The 23,196-nt window shown below is 45.1% G+C and overlaps 1 long non-coding RNA gene across 1 annotated transcript in view; it reads left to right on the top strand.

Annotated features, from left to right (window-relative positions):
* Window positions 1–22,932, top strand: part of LOC142748124 (uncharacterized) — a 50,731-nt gene extending 27,799 nt beyond the window's left edge. The window contains exon 4 of the long non-coding RNA XR_012882144.1: window positions 22,722–22,932. This is a non-coding gene — a long non-coding RNA (uncharacterized LOC142748124). The remainder of the gene's footprint in view (window positions 1–22,721) is intronic.
* Window positions 22,933–23,196: the final 264 nt, after the last annotated feature.

The raw sequence follows: 23,196 nt of genomic DNA, 5'->3' as shown, positions 1-23,196 counted from the left end.
AGTAATGTTACATTTAAAAAAATACACATACACCTTTTTTTTACAATAAACATTAAAATAAGTCTCATTACATAAAATATACACACATTCGGTATTGGCGCGGCCGTAATAACCTGCACAACAATTTTTGTGCGTCATTTATGATGTGTACGCTGTAAAAAAAAACTTCTTTCACTTATTAATGTGAGGCCCGAGGTGTGATGAATTTAACCTCCATGTGCCTCAAATTAATCGTAATTAACCCCATCATGTACCTCACACATTAACCCATTATGACTGAGAAACATGATGGGGTTAATTACTATTAATGTGAGGCAAATGGAGGTTAAATTCAGCATCACACCACGCGCCTCACATCAGAAAATGGAAGAACTTTTTTTTATTACTGTTGGCAAAGTATCGTTTTGGTATCGAAATCGCAATACTACACGAAGTATCGGTATCGAAGTCCAAATTCAGGTATCGTGACATCCCTACTACCTACAAAGGGGCTGTGTTGCACGACTTACAGGGGGGCTGTGTGGCATGACCTACAGGGGGCTGTGTGTCACGAACTACAAAAGGGCTGTGTGGCTCTACCTACAAGGGGGCCTTGTGGCACTACCTACAAGAGGGCTGTGTGGCACTACCTACAGGGGGCTGTGTGGCACTACCTACAAGGGGGCTGTGCAGCAAGGGGCATTTGTGGCACTACCTACAAGGGGGCTGTGTGGCACGACCTACAGGGGGCTGTGTGGCATGACCTGCAGGGGGCTGTGTGGCACGACCTACAAGGGGGCTGTGTGGCACGACCTACAAGGGGGCTGTGTGGCACGACCTACAAGGGGGCTGTGTGACACTATCTACAGGGGGCTGTGTGGTACTATCTACAGGGGGCATCTGTGAGTGGCGGGCTGATGGTCATTTTACTGTGAGTGGCAGGCTGATGGTCATTTTACTGTGAGTGGGGGGCTGATGGTCGTTTTACTGTGAGTGGGGGGCTGATGGTTGCTTTACTGTGAGTGAGGGGCAACGAAAAACCTATTGGTACAGACAAGAGGCGATCTTGCTGATAAAAGTAACAGAAATATAACCAGAATGCTATATTTAAGACAAGATCTTACGTAAAACCAAGTGTGACTTGGTGCATTGACCCTCAACAACTGCTATATATAGCCTATAAAGTGTGGGGTACAATTAACACAAAAAGTATAGCAGAAAAAATATAAACTTTATTAACATATATCACAACAATTAAAAGATGAGTCATACAGAGCATGAATAAAAACGTTCAAAAATCGCAAGGGATAGGAGTATATAGAAATGGGGACAGAGTCTAGTAAGGTAAGGTAAACAGACTAATTGCGTCAAAGCAAAAATGCAGATGGTAGCCTGTGTGATACAATAATTTACATAAGTATTAATGTATAGTGATAAACACACTGAAAGTCTGTTGTCAACAAAATATATATTAATGACCTCCCGAGAAACTGCTTAGAAAACAAAAACATGAAAGTAGGTAAATACTCAGAGTAAGTATATTTACGAGAGCAAGCAGCATGGGAGGAACAAAATACATGACATACCCATACTGGTGATGGTATCACTGCAATGAGAGACCGTCAGACCCGACGCGCATTTCGGACGAAGGCATCCCCCGGACGAAGGCATCCCGCCGAAACGCGCGTCGTGTCTGCAGCCATGACTAAGGACGCAGTCAGCGTCAGAAACGCGTAGGCACCGCTCCAATTGCTGTTCTATCCCTTTATTGTACATTTGGGAATTTATTTCAATTTCACTGCACTTGTTTTATCCTTCGCTCAATAAAACTTGGAAGAAGATTCCTATATTTTAACAGAACCAAATAGACTCTCCGCTGGATCCGATTTTTTCTTTTCCTAGGCCTCCCTAAGACACTGCTTGGGCAAACAAGAAGGGGTGAGAGCAGGGCACATTCTAGCAGCAACATATTGTGTGTCAAGTACAAGACAAGAGAGATGCCACATGTACCAGTAGGAGGTACCAGTACAGAGACCCCCAAACCAGACTGCATCCTGGACTACAATAGGTTCATGGGAGGGGAGGACTTGTCAGATCAAGTCCTGAGGCCCTACAGCGTCATGCGGTGTGGTATAAGAAGCTGGCCGTGCACATCATACAGATGGCATTGTACAATGTGTACGTGCTACGTCGATGTACAGGCCAGAGGGGAACTTTCCTGGAATTTCAATAGGTGGTTATCAAGAACCTAATCTTTGGGGACCAGGAAGGGGGGGGCACCCAGTACTTCTGGAAGCGAGGCCACACGCATCGTACAAGGGCAACACTTTCCAGGAGAAGTTCCCCAAACTGGCAAGAGGGGAAAAAGTCAAAAGAGGTGCAAAGTCTGCTATAAGAGGGGGATAAGGGAGGACACAATATATCAATGTGACGGCGTGTCCAGAAAAAACAGAGCTCTGTATGAAAGAGTGTTTTAAAATTTATCATACATCCCTTGGTTTATAATTTACCCCAATTTTACTTACCCTGATGCACTCCACACAGATTATCCCCCTCATCTTTCCCTTCTGAGCCCTGCTGTGTCCCAAGCAGCTGATAACAGCCACATTGAGGGTATTGCCATACCCGGGAGAACCCACATTACAGTTTATGGGGTGTATGTCTCTGGTCAAAATGCTCACTACACCTCTAGATAAATGCCTCAAGGGTGTAGTTTTTAAAATGGGGTCACTTCTTTCGGGTTTCAACTGTACTGGTACCTCAGGGGCTTCTGCATACTTTACTTCGCACCAGAAAATCCCCAGTAGGCTAAATGGTGGTCCTTTCGTTCTGAGCCCTCCCATGGGCTCAATCGGCAGTTTATCACCACAAATGGGGTATTACCGCACTCAGGACAAATTGGGCAACAAAATGTAGTATTTTATTTCTCGTGAAAATACGAATTTTTGAGCTAAAACGACATATTATTGGAAAACATATATTTTTTTTAATTCCCAGCCCAATTCAAATAAGTTCTGTGAAGAAACTATGGTGTCTAAATGGTCACATTACCCATAAATGAATTCCTTGAGTGGTGTAGTTTCCAAAATGGGGTCACTTCTGGTGGGTTTCCATTGCTTTGATACCTCTGGGGCTCTGCAAATGCGACATGGCACCTGAAAACCAAACCAGCAAAATCTGCACTCCAAAGAACACACAGCGCTCCTTCCCTTCTGAGGCCTCCCATGGGCCCAAACGGCAGTTTATCGCCACAAATGGTGAATTGCTGCACTCAGGAGAAATTGGGCAACAAAATGGGGTATTTTATTCCCTGTGAGAATAAGAAATTTTGATAAAAAAATGATATCTTTTTGGAAAAAATTTAATTTTTTTTCAATTCACAGCCCAATTCAAATAGGTGCTTTGAAAAAACTGTGCGGTCAAAATTGTAACAACAACCATATTTGAATTCCTTGAGGGGTGTAGTTTACAAAATGGGGTCACTTCTGGTGGGTTTCCATTGCTTTGATACCTCTGGGGCTCTGCAAATGCGACATGGCACCCGAAAACCAATACAGCAAAATCTGGACTCCAACAAACACATGGCGCTCTTTTCCTTCTGAGCCCTCCCATGGGCTCAAACGGCAGTTTATCACCACAAATGGGGTATTGCCGCACTAAGGACAAATTGGGCAACAAAATGGGGTATTTTGTTCCCTGTGAAAATAAGAAATTTTGATCACAAATGACATCTTATTGGAAAAAATTTAATTTCTTTAATTTCACAGCCAGATTCAAATAGGTGTTGTGAAAAAACTGTGCAGTCAAAATGGTAACAACAACCATAAATTAATTCCTTGAGGGGTGCCATTTTCAAAATGGGGGTCACTATTTGGGGATTCCTACTGTTTTGGCACCTCAACACCTCTTCAAACCTGGCATGCTGCCTAAAATATATTCTAATAAAAAAGAGGCCTCAAAATGCACTAGGTGCTTCTTTGCTTCTGGGGCTTGTGTTTTAGTCCACGAGCACACTAGAGCCACATGTGGGACATTTCTAAAAACTGCAGAATCTGGACAATACATATTTAGTAGTATTTCTCTGGTAAAACCTTCTGTGTTACAGATTTTTTTTTTTATATTATTGAAATTCAGCAAGAAAAATGAAATTTGCAAATGTCACCTCCACTTTGCTTTAATTCTTGTGAAATGCCTGAAGGGTTAAAAAACTTTCTAAATGCTGTTTTGAATACTTTGAGGGGTCTAGTTTTTAAAATGGGGTGTTTTATCAGGGTTTCTAATACATAGGCCCCTCAAAGCCACTTTAGAACTGAACAGGTACCTTAAAAGAAAGGCCTCTGAAATTTTCTTAAAAATATAAGAAATTGGGGCGGAGTTACGACGCATCGTGATGGCTCCTCACTTCACCTCTAGAAACGACAGCTTCAAAGACGATATAACCGACCGAAATGGTGAGAACTTCAAGGGATAAGGGCAGAGACTCACCCGGTCCTGCAAAACAAGGAAAGAACCAGTCCGAAATGGACAAATTCCTGAAGAAGAAACTTTCCTCTCCTGCGGCCCGGGATAAAATGGCGCCGGCACAGCATGCAGACGATGCTGGAGATGACGACTCAGAGGGAGACAGCTCTGAAGCTTACTCAGAACCAGCGAGGGGCAGAGACACGCTGTCACGCTCCTACTTTAAAAAGGTACTGACACAAGCAATCTCCCCAATAATGAAGGAACTGGCGGATATAAAAGGGGATATTAAGCAGATTGGGCAAAGGGTGGATTCACTGGAAGAAACCCAGACCTCCATTTTAAGCCACAGTGCTGCTGTTTCCACCATGCTTGTCTCTGATCAGAATCACATAAATAATGCTCATTTGATGATTGAGGACCAGGAAAACCGTAGTCGCCGCCGGAATATCAGAGTGCGGGGTCTCCCTGAAGCAGTAACAGGAGACACTTTGCCCCAAGTGATTACTCAAATCTTTGCTGACCTCGTGGGTCAAGAGAGGGCCGACAAAATGGTGGTGGAGCGGGTTCACAGGGCGCTGAGACCGAAGCCTGCACCGAACGAACCGCCGAGAGACGTGATTTGTGGCCTGTTAAGTTTCATAGATACATCAAGTCTGTTGAAAGCGGCGAGGGAACGACAGGAATATCTCTATGAAGGGACACAACTTGTTAGGGATCTGCCAGGTACTTCATCTAGCTATACTCCTGGGATTAATCAATCCACACCTGAGGCCAGACCTGCTCGACTGACACCATCTCCCACCAACCAGGGTGGCAGGCTCAGGAGTGGGAGAGCCTATCGCGGCCTGGTCTCTCGGAGTTAGCTCCGCCCCCTGCCCTTTATTACCTGCCCTGTGCTCTCCCTCAGTGCTTGTAATTCTTTTGGATTCCTGGCCCCACTGCTGCTTGCTCCAGCCTGCTTCTGCCGTGCTTCTGCCTTGCTGCAGTTCTGCTTGACCTGCTTGCTTGCCCTGGCTTGCTTCTGTCTCCGTGCCTGCTCGGGTGTACTCACTTCGTCCTGGTCCTGACTGTTCGTTCGCCGCCCCGTTTCCTCGTGGCGTTCCGTGGCTACTGCCCCTTCCCTTGCGTGTTCCCTGTTTGTCTTCCTGTGCACTTAGCCAGCGTAGGGACCGCCGTCCAGTTGTACCTCGTCGCCTAGGGCGGGTCGTTGCAAGTAGGCAGGGACAGGGCGGTGGGTAGATTAGGGCTCACTTTCCCTTCACCTCCTTCCTGCCATTACAGAATTACAAGCCCTTACCTAGTCTACCATTTCTCCTACGCTGACGCTATCATGGACCCCCTTGAGACCCTGACCCAGCAGATGCAGGGCCTCTCCCTACAGGTCCAGGCCCTGGCCCAAAGGGTCAATCAGGGTGACGCTGCTTTAGTAGTACCCCTCACCTCACCTCTAGAACCCGACCTCAAGTTACCTGACCGGTTTTCAGGGGACCGTAAGACGTTTCTCTCCTTCCGGGAGAGTTGCAGACTGTATTTCCGCCTAAAGCCCCACTCCTCAGGTTCCGAGAACCAGCGGGTGGGTATCATCATATCCCGACTCCAGGAAGGGCCCCAAGAGTGGGCCTTCTCCTTGGCTCCTGACGCCCCTGAACTTTCCTCTGTTGATCGTTTTTTCTCTGCCCTCGGACTCATTTACGACGAGACTGACAGGACTGCTTTAGCCGAGAGTCAGCTGGTGACCTTACGTCAGGGTAGGAGACCGGTTGAGGAATACTGTTCTGATTTTAGGAAGTGGTGCGTAGCTTCTCAGTGGAACGATCCGGCCCTAAGGTGCCAGTTTAGGTTAGGATTATCTGACGCCCTGAAGGATCTGCTGGTTAGCTACCCCTCGCCTGACTCCCTTGACCAGGTTATGGCCCTAGCAGTACGACTTGACCGACGTCTCAGGGAACGTCAGCTAGAACGCTTCAGTGTGCTCCCCTCTGACTTTTCTGCGATTCCCCCTGAGGTCCCGTCTCCTCGCCCCTCCACGGAGGACTCGGAGGTACCTATGCAACTCGGGGCCTCCATGTCCCCTCGACAACGTAGGGAGTTTCGCAGAATGAATGGTCTCTGCTTCTACTGTGGGGACGACAAGCATCTACTGAACACCTGTCCCAGGCGCAAGAATAAGAAGCCGGAAAACTTCCGCGCCTAAGTGATCATCGGGGAGGTCACTTGGGCGCACAGGTATTTCCCGTTAATGTGAAACGCAATAAAATTTTGCTTCCCTTTCAGGTCTCGTTTGCTGGCCGGTCTGCCACGGGCAGTGCTTTCGTGGATTCTGGCTCATCTGCTAATATCATGTCTGTGGATTTTGCTATGTCTCTAAAGATGCCTTGTATTGATTTACCTTATCCCATCCCTGTAGTAGGAATCGACTCAACCCCCCTTGCTAATGGTTATTTTACTCAGCATACTCCTGTTTTTGAACTCCTGGTTGGCTCCATGCATTTGGAGCAGTGCTCTGTACTGGTGATGCAGGGATTATCGTCTGATCTGGTATTAGGTCTCCCCTGGTTGCAGTTGCATAATCCCACATTTGATTGGAATACTGGGGATCTCACCAAATGGGGTAATGAATGTCTTATGTCATGTCTTTCTGTTAACTCTATTTCTCCCCGGGAGGAGGTAAACACGCTTCCTGAGTTTGTTCAGGACTTCGCCGATGTGTTTTCTAAGGAGGCCTCCGAGGTGTTGCCCCCCCATAGAGATTACGATTGCGCTATCGATTTGGTGCCTGGTGCCAAGCTTCCTAAGGGTAGGATATTTAATCTTTCATGTCCTGAACGTGAAGCGATGAGGGTGTATATCCAAGAATGCCTGGCCAAGGGTTTCATTCGCCCCTCGACTTCTCCTGTAGGTGCTGGCTTCTTCTTCGTGGGGAAGAAGGATGGTGGTCTTAGGCCCTGCATTGATTATCGTAACCTGAATAAGGTCACCGTAAGGAACCAGTACCCACTTCCTTTGATTCCGGATCTTTTTAATCAGGTTCAGGGAGCCCAATGGTTTTCTAAGTTCGATCTACGGGGGGCATATAACCTTATCCGCATCAAAGAGGGGGATGAGTGGAAAATTGCGTTCAACACACCCGAGGGTCATTTCGAATACCTGGTCATGCCCTTTGGGTTGTGTAATGCCCCTGCTGTCTTCCAGAATTTTATTAATGAAATCCTGAGAGAGTACCTGGGTAATTTTCTTGTTGTGTACCTTGATGACATACTGGTGTTTTCCAAGGACTGGTCCTCCCACGTGGAGCATGTCAGGAAGGTGCTCCAGGTCCTTCGGGAGAATAATCTGTTTGCTAAGACTGAAAAATGTGTCTTTGGGGTACAGGAGATACCATTTTTAGGGCAAATCCTCACTCCTCATGAATTCCGCATGGACCCTGCCAAGGTTCAAGCTGTGGCGGAATGGGTCCAACCTGCCTCCCTTAAGGCGTTACAGTGTTTTTTAGGGTTCGCCAACTATTACAGGAGATTTATTGCCAACTTCTCGGTCGTCGCTAAGCCTCTTACGGACCTTACCCGCAAGGGTGCCGATGTCCTCCATTGGCCCCCTGAGGCTGTCCAGGCCTTTGAGACTCTCAAGAAGTGCTTTATCTCGGCCCCCGTGCTGATTCAGCCCAACCAAGAGGAGCCATTTATTGTGGAGGTTGACGCTTCCGAGGTGGGAGTGGGGGCCGTCTTGTCCCAGGGTACCAGCTCCCTCACCCATCTCCGCCCCTGTGCTTACTTCTCTAGGAAGTTTTCGCCCACGGAGAGTAACTATGATATTGGTAACCGCGAACTTCTAGCCATTAAATGGGCTTTTGAGGAGTGGCGGCACTTCCTGGAGGGGGCCAGACACCAGGTAACGGTCCTTACGGATCACAAGAATCTGGTTTTCCTAGAATCGGCCCGGAGGCTTAATCCTAGACAAGCTCGGTGGGCACTATTCTTTACCAGATTTAATTTCTTGGTTACCTATAGGGCTGGGTCCAAGAATATTAAGGCTGACGCTCTGTCACGTAGTTTCATGGCCAATCCTCCTTCCGAGAAGGATCCCGCTTGTATTTTACCCCCTGGTATAATCGTCTCTGCCACGGATTCTGATTTAGCTTCTGATATCGCGGCTGATCAGGGTGCAGCTCCCGGGAACGTCCCTGGGGACAAACTGTTTGTTCCCCTGCAATACCGGCTGAGGGTACTCAGGGAAAACCATGACTCCGCTCTATCTGGTCATCCTGGCATCTTGGGCACCAAACACCTCATTACCAGAAACTATTGGTGGCCTGGGTTGCCTAAAGATGTTAGGGCTTACGTCGCCGCTTGTGAGGTTTGCGCTAGGTCCAAAACCCCTAGGTCCCGACCTGCGGGCCTACTACGTTCCTTGCCCATTCCCCAGAGACCTTGGACCCATATCTCCATGGATTTTATCACCGATTTGCCTCCATCTCAGGGCAAGTCGGTGGTGTGGGTGGTAGTCGACCGCTTCAGCAAGATGTGCCACTTTGTGCCCCTTAAGAAGCTACCTAACGCCAAGACGTTAGCTTCTTTGTTTGTGAAACACATCCTGCGTCTCCATGGGGCCCCAGTCAATATCGTTTCTGACAGAGGGGTACAATTTGTTTCCTTATTTTGGAGAGCTTTTTGTAAAAAGTTGGAGATTGATCTGTCCTTCTCCTCCGCCTTCCATCCCGAAACTAACGGCCAAACGGAAAGGACCAACCAATCCCTGGAACAATATTTAAGGTGTTTCATCTCTGACTGTCAATTCGATTGGGTCTCATTCCTTCCCCTTGCTGAATTTTCCCTGAATAACCGGGTCAGTAACTCGTCAGGGGTCTCCCCGTTTTTCTGTAATTTCGGGTTTAACCCAAGGTTCTCCTCCGTCTCCCCTGGTTGTTCCAATAATCCTGAGGTAGAGGAGGTTCATCGGGAACTGTGCACTGTCTGGGCCCAGGTTCAGAAGAACCTAGAGGCGTCCCAGAGCGCACAAAAGATTCAGGCGGATAGTAGACGTTCTGCTAACCCCCGGTTTGTCGTCGGGGATTTGGTCTGGTTGTCGTCCAGGAACTTGCGCCTTAAGGTCCCGTCCAGGAAGTTTGCTCCCCGATTTATTGGACCTTATAAGATCATTGAAGTCCTCAACCCTGTATCCTTCCGTCTGGAGCTCCCCCCATCCTTTCGCATACATGACGTCTTCCATGCCTCCCTCCTTAAACGCTGCTCCCCGTCCTGGTCCCCCTCGAGGATACCTCCTGTTCCCGTTCTCACCCCTGAGGGGGTGGAATTCGAGGTGGCCAAGATTATGGACAGTAGGATGGTCCAGGGCTCCCTCCAGTACCTGGTCCATTGGAGAGGATACGGGCCAGAGGAGAGGACTTGGGTACCTGCCCGTGATGTTCACGCTGGGGTATTGATCAGGAGGTTCCACCTCCTCTTCCCCACTAAACCGGGTCCCCTTAGTAAGGGTCCGGTGGCCCCTCATAAAAGGGGGAGTACTGTTAGGGATCTGCCAGGTACTTCATCTAGCTATACTCCTGGGATTAATCAATCCACACCTGAGGCCAGACCTGCTCGACTGACACCATCTCCCACCAACCAGGGTGGCAGGCTCAGGAGTGGGAGAGCCTATCGCGGCCTGGTCTCTCGGAGTTAGCTCCGCCCCCTGCCCTTTATTACCTGCCCTGTGCTCTCCCTCAGTGCTTGTAATTCTTTTGGATTCCTGGCCCCACTGCTGCTTGCTCCAGCCTGCTTCTGCCGTGCTTCTGCCTTGCTGCAGTTCTGCTTGACCTGCTTGCTTGCCCTGGCTTGCTTCTGTCTCCGTGCCTGCTCGGGTGTACTCACTTCGTCCTGGTCCTGACTGTTCGTTCGCCGCCCCGTTTCCTCGTGGCGTTCCGTGGCTACTGCCCCTTCCCTTGCGTGTTCCCTGTTTGTCTTCCTGTGCACTTAGCCAGCGTAGGGACCGCCGTCCAGTTGTACCTCGTCGCCTAGGGCGGGTCGTTGCAAGTAGGCAGGGACAGGGCGGTGGGTAGATTAGGGCTCACTTTCCCTTCACCTCCTTCCTGCCATTACACAACTACTCTTTTTTCAAGATATAGCTCCCAGCACCTTGGCTAAACGGAGGATCCTGAAGCCGGTGACGGACATGCTACGTGTCAAGAAATTGCCGGTGCGGTGGTTATTCCCGTTCGGTTTAGCGACCATGATAGAGGGGCGACAATTCACCATCCGCTCTCCAGATGATCTCCCTAAATTTTGGGAAAAGTTAGGCATTTCACCGCTTGACATTCCGTCATGGCTACCTGTGCAGGCAGCATCGGATATACCAGAACTTCCATACTTACCGTCGTTGCAGGGATGGCAGGTGGCGGCCAGGATGAAGTCTCCGCGATATTGGAAACATCAAACGCCAACTCTGGTTGATTGAAATGTTCGTCATGGACGATGAAAATTTCTTCCTTCACTACATAAATTGTGAGCCATAGGGAGTGCGTGAGTGTTTATTGAACTGCTTATGTTCTACCAGCAGATCCCTTTGTACTTTGTATTATATAAGTAAATGGTTTATTTCAACTGTCCTAATATAATGCATACCCTATTATCTGCTATATCCATGTAGCTAAAGTTGTATCAGACGTTGCTATAGTATACTTCTAAAAGAATGGAAAGTGTTTATTATTAAGGAGCTAGTATACTACATTATATAGAGGTTCTATATAGATCTGCTAATTTACACTAGTATAGTGAGATGGATTTTGAGGACAGTCCATTCTTAGTCTAATATTGTCGATTAGCTTAATTAGATGTTAAAGTTTCTGGAGGTGGAACTTTGTTTCCTGGCCCCCCCCCCCCACCCTTTACCTGGTGCTTTCTCCGAAACGGAGATACTAATGGCAATCTTGGATACTGGAGGATGTGCAGGATCTCCTTCTGCCTTTCCTCTGGGATCTCCTCGCTACGGGGTTGATAGTCCCACAGGAATATCTGTGCATAGTTTAAGTTTTTATGTTTACACCGTGACCGTGCTCGGACATCACTGCGTCTGTCTCATTGTATTACTTACTTATGGCCTCGCTTAAAACGTTATCATTTAATGTTAAAGGCATGAACATCCCACAGAAACGAAGTCAGGTTTTCAATATGTTGAGAAGAGAAAGTGCTGACCTCATTTTCTTACAAGAAACGCACTTCAAATCAAATAAGATCCCTTTACTTCCTACTAAGCCTTATGACAAGTGGTATCACTGCACTTATCCTAATGCCTCGAGAGGGGTTTCAATAGCGATACGAGACACAATACCCTTTGTTCATGAAGCTACACAAATTGATCCTTGTGGTCGTTACATATTTCTCAAAGGAACTATTCTGAACACGAAAATTACATTAGTTAATCTTTATGCACCAAATGTGAGACAGGCGCAGTGGTTGACAAAGGTATTGCATTTTCTTCAGCTCTTCTTTGAAGGGTTGGTGGTAGTAGGAGGGGATTTTAACCTGGTACTGGATCCGAACTTGGATTCCACCTCCAAAATATCACATATTACCCATAAAGCCCGCAGACGACTCAAAATGCTGTTAACCAGGTTGAAACTGATCGATGTGTGGAGAATACGTCATCCGTCCGACCGAGATTATTCCTTTTATTGGGCCCCACATGAGTCATATCAGCGTTTAGACCATTTGCTAATTTCATAAAGATTTTTGCCTGCGGTCACATCTTCCTCAATTGGTAACATTACCATCTCGGACCATGCACCGATTTCTATCAAAATTACTTTGACAGACCTTCCAGTACGAGGGTGGAATTGGAGGCTAAATGATACTTTATTAGAAAACGTAAGGGATTCTGACGCCTTAGAACTTAGGTTGAAGGAATTTTTTGTGTTTAATGAGGACCCTCTGGTTTCTCAGCCTATCTTGTGGGAGACGCATAAGGCTGTTGTAAGAGGGGAACTTATTTGCCTTGGGGTCTAGAGTCAAGAAGGAACGGATGAAAAATATCAATCGGGTGCTGGGTAAAATTTCCTCGTTGGAAAATATACACAAATGTGCACAGTTGGCCTCAGCACAGGTTGAATTACGACATCTTAGGCAGGAACTCAAGAATATCCTTAATGTACGATCGGCGAAAACCCTTCAACTATTAAAATATAAAACCTATGCTCACGGGGACAAAGGGAATAAAATAATGTCAAATCTCATTAAAAAACAAAGAGGGAAAAAGTTCATTTCTTCCATAAAAGACGGGGCAGGGCACAAACTCTCTACAACGGATCTAATTGCCAGGGAATTTAGGAATTATTACTTGGAGCTGTATAATATTAAAAAAGATCCTACACAGACCAGTGTAACTCCACATGCTGACGCCATACAAAAATTCCTAGCATCTATTGAAGCGCCATCCCTGTCAGAAGAGGAACGAGCCTTGTTGGTGGTTCCATTCACTATGTCTGAAATTGAAAAGATTTTGATGTCCATACCAAATGGGAAAAGTCCTGGGCCGGGTGGTCTTCCCATCATTTATTACAAAAAATTTAAAAATATACTAATGCCGTACTTTCTATCATTATGTAATGCCATGCTGAATGGAGCTACCTTCCCTAAACAAGCCTTGGAGGCCAATATTACCATCCTACCGAAGGAGGGTAAGGATCTGGAAAGGTGCAGTAGCTACAGGCCTATTTCCCTATTAAATTCGGACTTGAAATGGTGGGCAAAAATTTTGTCAACACGCATTAATGTTTATCTTTCTAAATTGGTTGGAGCGGAACAGGTGGGATTTGTTCCGGGGAGGGAGGGAAAATGTAATACCATAAGAACGGTTCATGCCATATCTCATGCTAGACAAAACAAAATACCCCTGATACTATTAGGGACAGACGCAGAAAAGGCCTTTGATCGCATTGACTGGGTATTCCTGAAAGCTGCTCTTGCTAAATTTGGTTTCCCTCAACCACTTATTGGCATGATTTTCTCTTTATATCAAAACCCTACAGTGAGAATTTAAGTGAACGGCACCTTTTCAGATCCTTTCCCTATTCAAAATGGAACAAGGCAAGGCTGCCCTTTGTCCCCCACGTTGTTCGTTTTGGTAATGGAAACACTCTTACTTAAAATTAGACAGACCTCCTCTATTAAAGGCCTGACGGTGGGAAAATTCGAACACAAAACAGCTGCGTATGCGGACGATTTGTTGGTATTCATAACAAATCCAGTGGTAGTCCTCCCAAATCTCAACCAAATTTTTGAGGAATTTGGTTGGATCTCAAATTTTAAGATAAATTACGAGAAATCGGAAGCATTAAATATAACTTTACCCCACAATACCTTATTGACAGTTAGCTCACGCTCACCTTTTAAATGGCAAAAGTCCGAATTGCAATATTTAGGACTTAAAATCACGTCTGTCCCTAAATTGCTTTTCACCCGGAATTACAACCCATTGTATTACAAAATTAAAGATTTTTTGAATAAACTACATATCCCATATATGTCTTGGATAGGACGCAAGAATCTCCTTACTACATTCATTTTACTGCAGGTTTTATACCTGTTTCAGACTTTGCCAATTGACATCCCTAAATATTATTTCTCAAGGTTTAGACGCTTATTCACAGATTTTTTGTGGAGTAATAAAAGGCTTAGAATCGCATATCTGCAATTGATAAGGAAGAAAAATGAAGGAGGATTAGTGTTACCGGATTTAACTTCGTATTATAATGCAATACAACTGGGGAGATGGACACAATTGGCAAAAGCTGAAGGGTTGAATCAGGGAAAAGGAAAGGGGAAAAGGATGTGGTCTGTGAAAAAATTAATAATTAACTTTTATTAAGTATGCATTAAGAAAATGATTAAAAGGTCCAATGGTGCAATTTGGTATGTGTGAGTGACCCCTCAATTCACATACCCTTGGCCAAAAATTAATTGATGAGGTAATATATAATATTGCTGTCCGTTGTTCCGTTAGTAGTACTAGATGATTAAACTGCAGCTGCCACAGATTACATGAAAATGAATGAAACTGTAAATTAGTAGTTCTACCGATCACTCTGTCTTAAATTGGACCGGCTGTATAGCCTGGGTTAGAGTATTGACTGTTACACTGTATAATACTAAGTGCAGCTGGGCCAGTAGCAATGTGCCCTGTAATGAGAAGAGGTATGATAATAAGCAAGGTGAAACCTTGCAAGCCTCTTACCCCTGCGTTAGTGTTGGTATGGTGGTGTGAACAGTAAATGAACTGCACCCTCACGCTGGTGTCCCTGGGGATCAGAGCAGCAGCGTTGGGAACGGTCGTATAATACAGTGAGAACACTCTCAGCTGTCAGCTGAGAGGCAAAGTGAGAACGGCCGTAAGCAATAGTAGCTGTGCTCAGCTATAAGCCGAGAAGCAGTGTGTGCGGCAGGGTTGCTGTCAGTACCCGCAGGTGAACTGAGTCACCAACGGGAGCCGGCGATAGGCCAGACAGGATGAATCACCCAGCTGATAGACTCAGCAGGGCGCACTGCAGTCACAAGCACGGACAGCCAGCAAGCAGCTGGCAGCCGTGGTTGAAGGAGGATCGTGGAGCAAATAGTGGAACTTGGACAGCTAGTGCCAAGTAGTGCACCATAGGATTATTAAAATTGTTGCTGAGCACCCGACGCGCGTTTCGCCAGAATTCTGGCTTCTTCTAGACCCCTAGAAGAAGCCAGAATTCTGGCGAAACGCGCGTCGGGTGCTCAGCAACAATTTTAATAATCCTATGGTGCACTACTTGGCACTAGCTGTCCAAGTTCCACTATTTGCTCCACGATCCTCCTTCAACCACGGCTGCCAGCTGCTTGCTGGCTGTCCGTGCTTGTGACTGCAGTGCGCCCTGCTGAGTCTATCAGCTGGGTGATTCATCCTGTCTGGCCTATCGCCGGCTCCCGTTGGTGACTCAGTTCACCTGCGGGTACTGACAGCAACCCTGCCGCACACACTGCTTCTCGGCTTATAGCTGAGCACAGCTACTATTGCTTACGGCCGTTCTCACTTTGCCTCTCAGCTGACAGCTGAGAGTGTTCTCACTGTATTATACGACCGTTCCCAACGCTGCTGCTCTGATCCCCAGGGACACCAGCGTGAGGGTGCAGTTCATTTACTGTTCACACCACCATACCAACACTAACGCAGGGGTAAGAGGCTTGCAAGGTTTCACCTTGCTTATTATCATACCTCTTCTCATTACAGGGCACATTGCTACTGGCCCAGCTGCACTTAGTATTATACAGTGTAACAGTCAATACTCTAACCCAGGCTATACAGCCGGTCCAATTTAAGACAGAGTGATCGGTAGAACTACTAATTTACAGTTTCATTCATTTTCATGTAATCTGTGGCAGCTGCAGTTTAATCATCTAGTACTACTAACGGAACAACGGACAGCAATATTATATATTACCTCATCAATTAATTTTTGGCCAAGGGTATGTGAATTGAGGGGTCACTCACACATACCAAATTGCACCATTGGACCTTTTAATCATTTTCTTAATGCATACTTAATAAAAGTTAATTATTCATTTTTTCACAGACCACATCCTTTTCCCCTTTCCTTTTCCCTGATTCAACTCAGCTCAAATTGGTGGTGTACACCATGTGGTCTCTCTGACATGACATATATTGTGTAATAGGTGATCCTCACCAATCCTTGCAAAAGCTGAAGGGGCACTTCCACATGTAGCTATAGAAAAGGGCTTAATGTTACACAATCTGGCTTCTGCTTTCTGGGTCGGAAATACGTTTCCTGCCAGATCATCGGTAGTGAGTGATATGACATGGGGAATGCTTAAGGTTTGCCACACTTCCTTGGCACTATATCTACGCGATAATAAGTTTTCAATGTTAGCACCATTCTCTGTACTTCCATGTTTAGTGAATTCCACTTGCTCTACGGTTCCTGACTCTTGGTCTCAATTGAGGTCATTAAAGATAGCAAGAGTTTTTGACTCAATGGGCCCGCCTACACTACAAACCTTACATGAAGAATTGCATATCCCAAGCCAATCAAGCTTACAAGTGATAGACTTCTCACATACATGTAAGAGGTTTCTCGCTTCAGCAGCTGTACGCAAATCTGATCCCACGTGGTTGGAAAATTACACCTTATTTGCCACGACCCCTAAAAAATATCTCTCTAGGATATACAAACAATTGATAACAAATTTGAACAAAGAGCCCCCAGGTTTTATATCAGCATGGGAACGGGAACTAAGTTGTTCATTTTCTGCAGAAGATAGGTCTTGCATTCCTCGTCATTCACATGGTTTTTCCAGTTGTGTCAGAATGCAAGAAAATTCTTACAAGATGCTAACTCGGTGGTACAGAACGCCGGATTACTTATATAGGATTCGGGTTTCACCCTCGGATCAATGTTGGAGGTGTGGGAAGGAAGTGGGTAGTATTTCACATATATGGTGGTCATGCATGGAGATTCAACCCTTTTGGAAAGAAGTGAAAATCTGATTGTGAGAATTTGTTCTAATCCAGTTTTACTTACTAGAGAACTGATTTTACTTTGGTTACCCACTAAAGAGTTTTCTGCATCTTCCAAAAACCTCCCCACATACATAATCTCGGCGGCTAAATTATTGATTCCTACCTTGTGGAGAAACTCAGTACCCCCATCATTGGATCAACTAGTAAACAAACTCCACCAAATATGTCGGCTAGAAGAGCTTGCAGGGTGGGAAAATAAAAACAGGAAATCCTTTCTTAAAATATGGCAGCCTTGGCTGACATATAGGGACAAGGCTTAGAGGTAATCAAAGATGAGAGACATAAACGGATCTTGTTGGTAAAGGTGGGAGCTCTGAAACCTAGGTTAAGCGGGATAGTACATAGTACTGAATAGTACTTAATGTAAAGTAATAGTCTTACATGAGCCACGGTCACGGTGGATTGTTTATTTGTTTGTCTGTTTATTTGGTTTGTCTGTCATATTGCAGTTGAGCTAACAAGATCTACTGATTATATACATTAAAATTTTACTGCTGTGGCGTGAGATTTTTAGATGTCATGAAGAGAAGATATTGTTCTCAAGCATAAAATATTGATGTGCCGGGCATAAATGCTGCCTGTTATGCTCTTTGTAAATGGATGATGTATTTCTATGCAACTGCTTCAATAACCCCTAAAGGGTTAAAATACTTTCTGAATGTGGTTTTGAATACCTTGAGGGGCGCAGTTTTCAAAATGGGGTGATTTATGGGGACTTTCTAATATAGAAGGCCCTCAAAACCACTTCAGAACTGAACTGGTCCCTGAAAAAATGGCCTATTGAAATTTTCTTGAAAATATGAGAAATTGCTGTTTATGTTCTAAGCCTTGTAATGTCCAAGAAAAATAAAAGAATGCTCAAAAAATGATGACAATCTAAAGTAGACTTATGGGAAATGTGAACTAGTAACTATTTTGGGTGGTATAACTGTCTGTTTTGCAAGCAGATGCATTTAAATTCTGAAAAATTCTATTTTTTCAAACTTTTCTCTAAATTTTGCCATTTTTCACCAATAAACGCTGAATATATCGACCAAATTTTACCACGAACATGAAGCCCAATGTGTCACGAGAAAACAATCTCAGAATCGCTTGGATAGGTTTAAGCATTCCGACGTTATTACCACATAAAGTGAAATATGTCAGATTTGAAAAATGGGCTCTGAGCCTTAAGGCCAAAATAAGCCTGCGTCCTTAAGCGGTTAAGGGAGAATCGCCTGTATGCCAAGTTGGAGAAGTAATAATAATAATCTTTATTTATATAGCGCCAACATATTACGCAGCACTTTACAATTTAGAGGAAACATGAACAGACAATATCAGACATTACATAGTGACAATGTTAATTTACAATTCAAACAAGAGGAGTGAGGACCCTTCTCGCAAGAGTTTACAATCTATGAGGAAATAAGGGAGACACAATGTGTTACAGTGTTTGTTCTGTACAATGGTCCAGCCATTTTTTATACACATGGGTGGTACACATAAAGCTGCATGAGCCGGTCACCAGCCAGTATCCGTGTATGACGGACATGAAGTGAAGGAGTGTGAGGGAATCTTATTCTGACGGCTAATCTAAAAGGGGGGCCATGGAAAGGAGTCAGATTATCGAATGTTATAGACCAGTCTAAAAAGATGTGTTTTCAGGGCACATTTAAAACTGTGGATATTGGGAATTAATCTGATTGTCTGGGGTAGCACATTACAGAGGTGTAGCACGAAAAAAATCTTGGAGACGGGAGTGGGAGGTTCGGATTATGGAGGATTTTATTCTAAGGTCGTTGGCAGAACGTATAGCCCGAGTAGAGTGGTAGACAGAGATGAGGGAGGAGATGTAAGGTGGTGCAGCACTGTGGAGAGCTTTGTGGGTAAAAGTAATAAGTTTGAATTTTATTCTGAAGGGGATGGGCAACCAGTGCAGTGACTGGCACAGGGTAGACGCGTTGGTGTAGCGGTTGGTCATAAAGATGAGCCTGGCTGCTGAATTAAGGATAGATTGGAGAGGGGAGAGTTTAGTGAGGGGAAGACTGACTAGTAATGAGTTACAGTAGTCAAGACGAGAGTGAATCAGAGCAACAATGAGAGTTTTGGCTGTTTCCTCAGTAAGAAAAGGGTGGATTCTGGAGATGTTTTTGAGGTGAAAATGAAAGGAGCATGAAAGTGATTGAATGTGAGGAGTAAAGAAAAGATCTGAGTCAAAAGTAATCCCGAGACAGCGGGTGTGCTGCTTTGGAGTTATGATAGTGCCACACACTGAGATGGAGACATCTGGTTTAGGTAGATTAGTAGATGGTGGGAACACAAGGAGCTCAGTTTTAGAAAGATTCAGTTTCAGATAGAGAGAGGACATGATGTTAGAGACAGCGGACAGACAATCACTGGTGTTTTATATTAGCGCAGAGGTGATGTCATGGGAAGAGGCATATAATTGGGTGTCATCAGCGTAGAGATGGTACTGGAAGCCAAATCTGCTGATGGTTTGTCCAATAGGGGCTGTGTAGAGAGAAAAGAGGAGCGGACCTAGGACTGATCCCTGAGGAATCCCAACAGCAAGGGGAAGAGGAGAAGAAGTAGAACCAGCAAATGACACACTGAACGAGCGGTCAGAGAGATAGGAGGAAAACCAAGAGAGAGCAGCGTCCTTGAGGCCAATAGAGTGGAGCATGTTAAGTAGAAGTTTGTGGTCTACAGTGTCAAAGGCTGCAGAGAGATCCAGAATAATCAGGAGAGAGGATTTACCGTCCGATTTAGCCACCAAGAGATCATTTGAGACTTTAGTAAGGGCAGTTTCTGTGGAGTGTAGAGTGCGGAAACCAGATTGTAAGGAGTCAAGAATGGAGTTAGCAGAGAGATAGCGGATAAGGCGAGAGTAGACCAAGCATTCCAGAAGTTTGGAGATGAAGGGAAGATTAGAGACTGGTCGGTAGTTAGTCACGCTGGATGGGTCAAGAGTTGTTTTTTTCAGTAATGGGTTTATAACGGCATGTTTAAAAGAGAAGGGAAAGATACCAGAGGAAAGAGAGAGGTTAAATATTTTAGTCAGGTGACTAGTGACAGCTGGGGAGAGGGACTGGAGGAGATGTCACTAGGGCAGGTAGTAGGACGAGAAGAAGAGAGGAGCCTGGAGACTTCTTCTTCTGTTATTAGTTCAAATGCTCAAAGTGAACAAGAGGGAGTGCGGGAGGGAAGGGGATCGATGTTACTAGGTGACTGGGAGATAATATCAACCCGGATGTTGTAAATTTTAACTTTAAAATAAGTGGCCACGTCTTCAGCACTGAGATCTGTGATTGGCGTCTGCACTTTAGGATTAAGGAGGGAGTGAAAAGTATCAAAGAGGCGTTTTGGATTATTAGATAGTGTGGAGATGAGAGAAGTGAAAAAGACTTGTTTGGCGTGGTGAAGGGCAGAGTTGTAAGTTTTGAGCATAAACTTGTAATGGAGGAATTAAACCGAGAAAGAATACCTATTGTTTTAAGGTCATATAATCAATATATATTAATTTGCATATGGAAAACCATATAAGACATAAACACCAAGAAAACTTCCCTTAGATGCTATAATAAGACCATATCAATCATTTCATAGAAAAATACAAAAATCTTTTATTGAAGACAAACTAAACAGTTGTACCAACTGTTTAAAAATGACACACATAAAAACAAATGTACAATCAGTACATGAACAGACAGTGTCAATCGTAAGGCAGGGCAGGGAATGGTAGTAGTATACATTCAATATTGATAAATATAGACCATATAGTTAATGCAGGAATGGAGAAGTGCGTAATTGGGAGAAAGTCTCTACCCTTTCTGGGCTACATTATCTCGGATCAAGGTATCAAGATGGATCCTGAGAAGGTAAAGGCCATCCTGGAATGGCCACATCCTCAAGGCTTTAGGTCCATACAGCGTTTCCTGGGTTTCACCAATTTCTACCGGCAGTTCATCCCCAACTTCTCACTGACAGCTCCCATCTCTACCCTCAGCAATAAAGGCATGAACGCCAATGTGTGTACTCCAGAGGCAGAGACCGCATTTATTAGCTTGAAGAATGCTTTCACGTCAGCCTCAACCCTCCATCATCCTGATGTATCTCTACAGTTTTCGTTGGATGTGGACGCCTCCTCTGTTGGTGCTGGCGCAATTCTGTTCCAAAGAGGTCCCAAAGGCAAGACAGTGGTATGTGGCTATTACTCCAAGCTTTTCTCTTCCGCAGAGCGCAACTACTCAATTGGGGATCGGGAGTTACTGGCCATCAAACTGGCCTTGGAGGAGTGGAGACATCTACTAGAGGGCGCAGCTCATCTCATCCTGATTTTGACTGGCCACAAGAACCTCACCTATCTCCAGACGGCCCAACGGCTGAACCCCGTCAAGCCAGGTGGTCGCTGTTCTTTGCCCGGTTCCAGTTTGAGCTCCACTACCGCCCTGCCGACAAGAATGTGATGGCCGATACCTTGCCCAGGTCATTCTACTTCTAGTCCTGCAGTTGCCCCCAGCGGTTCATCAGATCCATTCGAGGTGATGGATATCTTGGACACCAAGAAAGTAGGAGGAAGAACTTTTTATTTGGTGGATTTGAGGGGGTTTGGTCCGTAGGAGAGGTCCTGGGAGCCAGAGGAGAACCTCAATGCTCCTGCCCTCGTGAAGAAGTTTCTCGCCTGCTCTGGTCCCAAGAAAACGGGGCATAAGAGGGGATACTGTAACACCCATGGCCACGGACCGTCGGGATTACTCACCCCCCGATGGCCACAGCCATGAATCTGCGAGCGCTGGCCCCCATCTCCTCCTCAGGAGACGCCAGCACTCACTTCCGTCCAGTTCTGCAGCATCCCGTAGGGTGCACGCGCGTGCCCGGCCTTAAAGGGCCAGCGCGCGCACCTGGAGTAATGTTCCAATTAGCCTAAATCACCCTGGACTACAAGAAGGGCTCTGCGCCTTCCTTCATCACCTGAGCGTTGTTGTATACCCGTGTTAGTGTTCTCCAGTTCCCAGTGTTCCCGTTCCTGCTACCTGTATCCTGTTCCCGTGCTATCGTGTTCCTGTGCTGTATGTGTTGGAGCCGTGTTGTGTTGCTTACTACACCTGCTGTGTTTCACCGCACCTGTTGTCTGCCTGCTGCCAGAGTTCCATCCGAGCCTAAACTATCGCTACTGTCTATATTGCCAGAGGCATCTTATCCGAACTATAGACATTGACTTTGTACCCTGTTTGGCCAGCTGCTATACCGCTACAGCAGTTTGGCCCAGTGGGTCCGCATACCCACAGATTGTGACAGTAATTGTGATTTTTTTTTTCTATGTAATTCTTTATTTCGTTTTCAACACAAAAGGATACATAAGCAATATCAACAATTGTAAAATGTACAATGCAGGTCTCCAGGGAAGGGAAGCAGGGAGATAAACTCTATCTATTACAATAGCTCTGGAAGAATAATAATCAGCAATGATACATGTTGTAGTACATCAGCAACAGTAATGCATATGAACATATATACCGTATACATATATATGTATATATATATTATAGCAGGTATACAGTAGAGCACATAGGAAAGATAAAGGTAATCATTAAGCACCAGACGCAGCATGGGATCCAGGTTTTAACATGTGATGTGTCTGAATGGTTCACCAAACTACAGAGGTCTTCTATTCTACAAATGTATTTTATTTTGAAATTGTGATTTATTTCTTTTTATGTATTTTCATTTTTTTCTTTTTTTAACAGCTTCCCTTGAACATTGGCAGACCAGAGTTTGACCTATTTTTTTATTTTATTTTTAATAAAAGCAAGTGTTTCCAAGCAAGTGACAGCAGAACAGCAGCTCCACCGTGAAGGAAATGAGCTAGGGAAAGTATTAAATGTGCTTTGTGATGTTGTAATTGTGATTTTTTTTTTTATGTGTGTTTGTTTTAACAGGCTTCCCTTAAACAATGGCAGACCAGCGTTTTAACTATTTTTATTTATTTTTTTAATAAAAGGTTTATCGAGGGCTTTTGTAGGGGAGTTTTTTTTATGTCATTATAAGTGTTTTTTGTTTTTTTTTTACTACTCTATAATAGCGTTAGTAATGGAGGTGTCTGATAGAAAACTGTCCATTACTAACCAAGGGGCTTGTTGCCAGCCAGCAAGGTTTTTTGTCATCTCTGAGTTTATACTAATCCCCGCCTCTCTATTACCCCAGTATTCACCACTCCCGGGG

This window comes from Rhinoderma darwinii, chromosome 3 (genome assembly GCF_050947455.1).
Source record: "Rhinoderma darwinii isolate aRhiDar2 chromosome 3, aRhiDar2.hap1, whole genome shotgun sequence".
NCBI lineage: Eukaryota > Metazoa > Chordata > Amphibia > Anura > Rhinodermatidae > Rhinoderma > Rhinoderma darwinii.
This window is presented reverse-complemented; position numbering and strand designations above follow the sequence as displayed.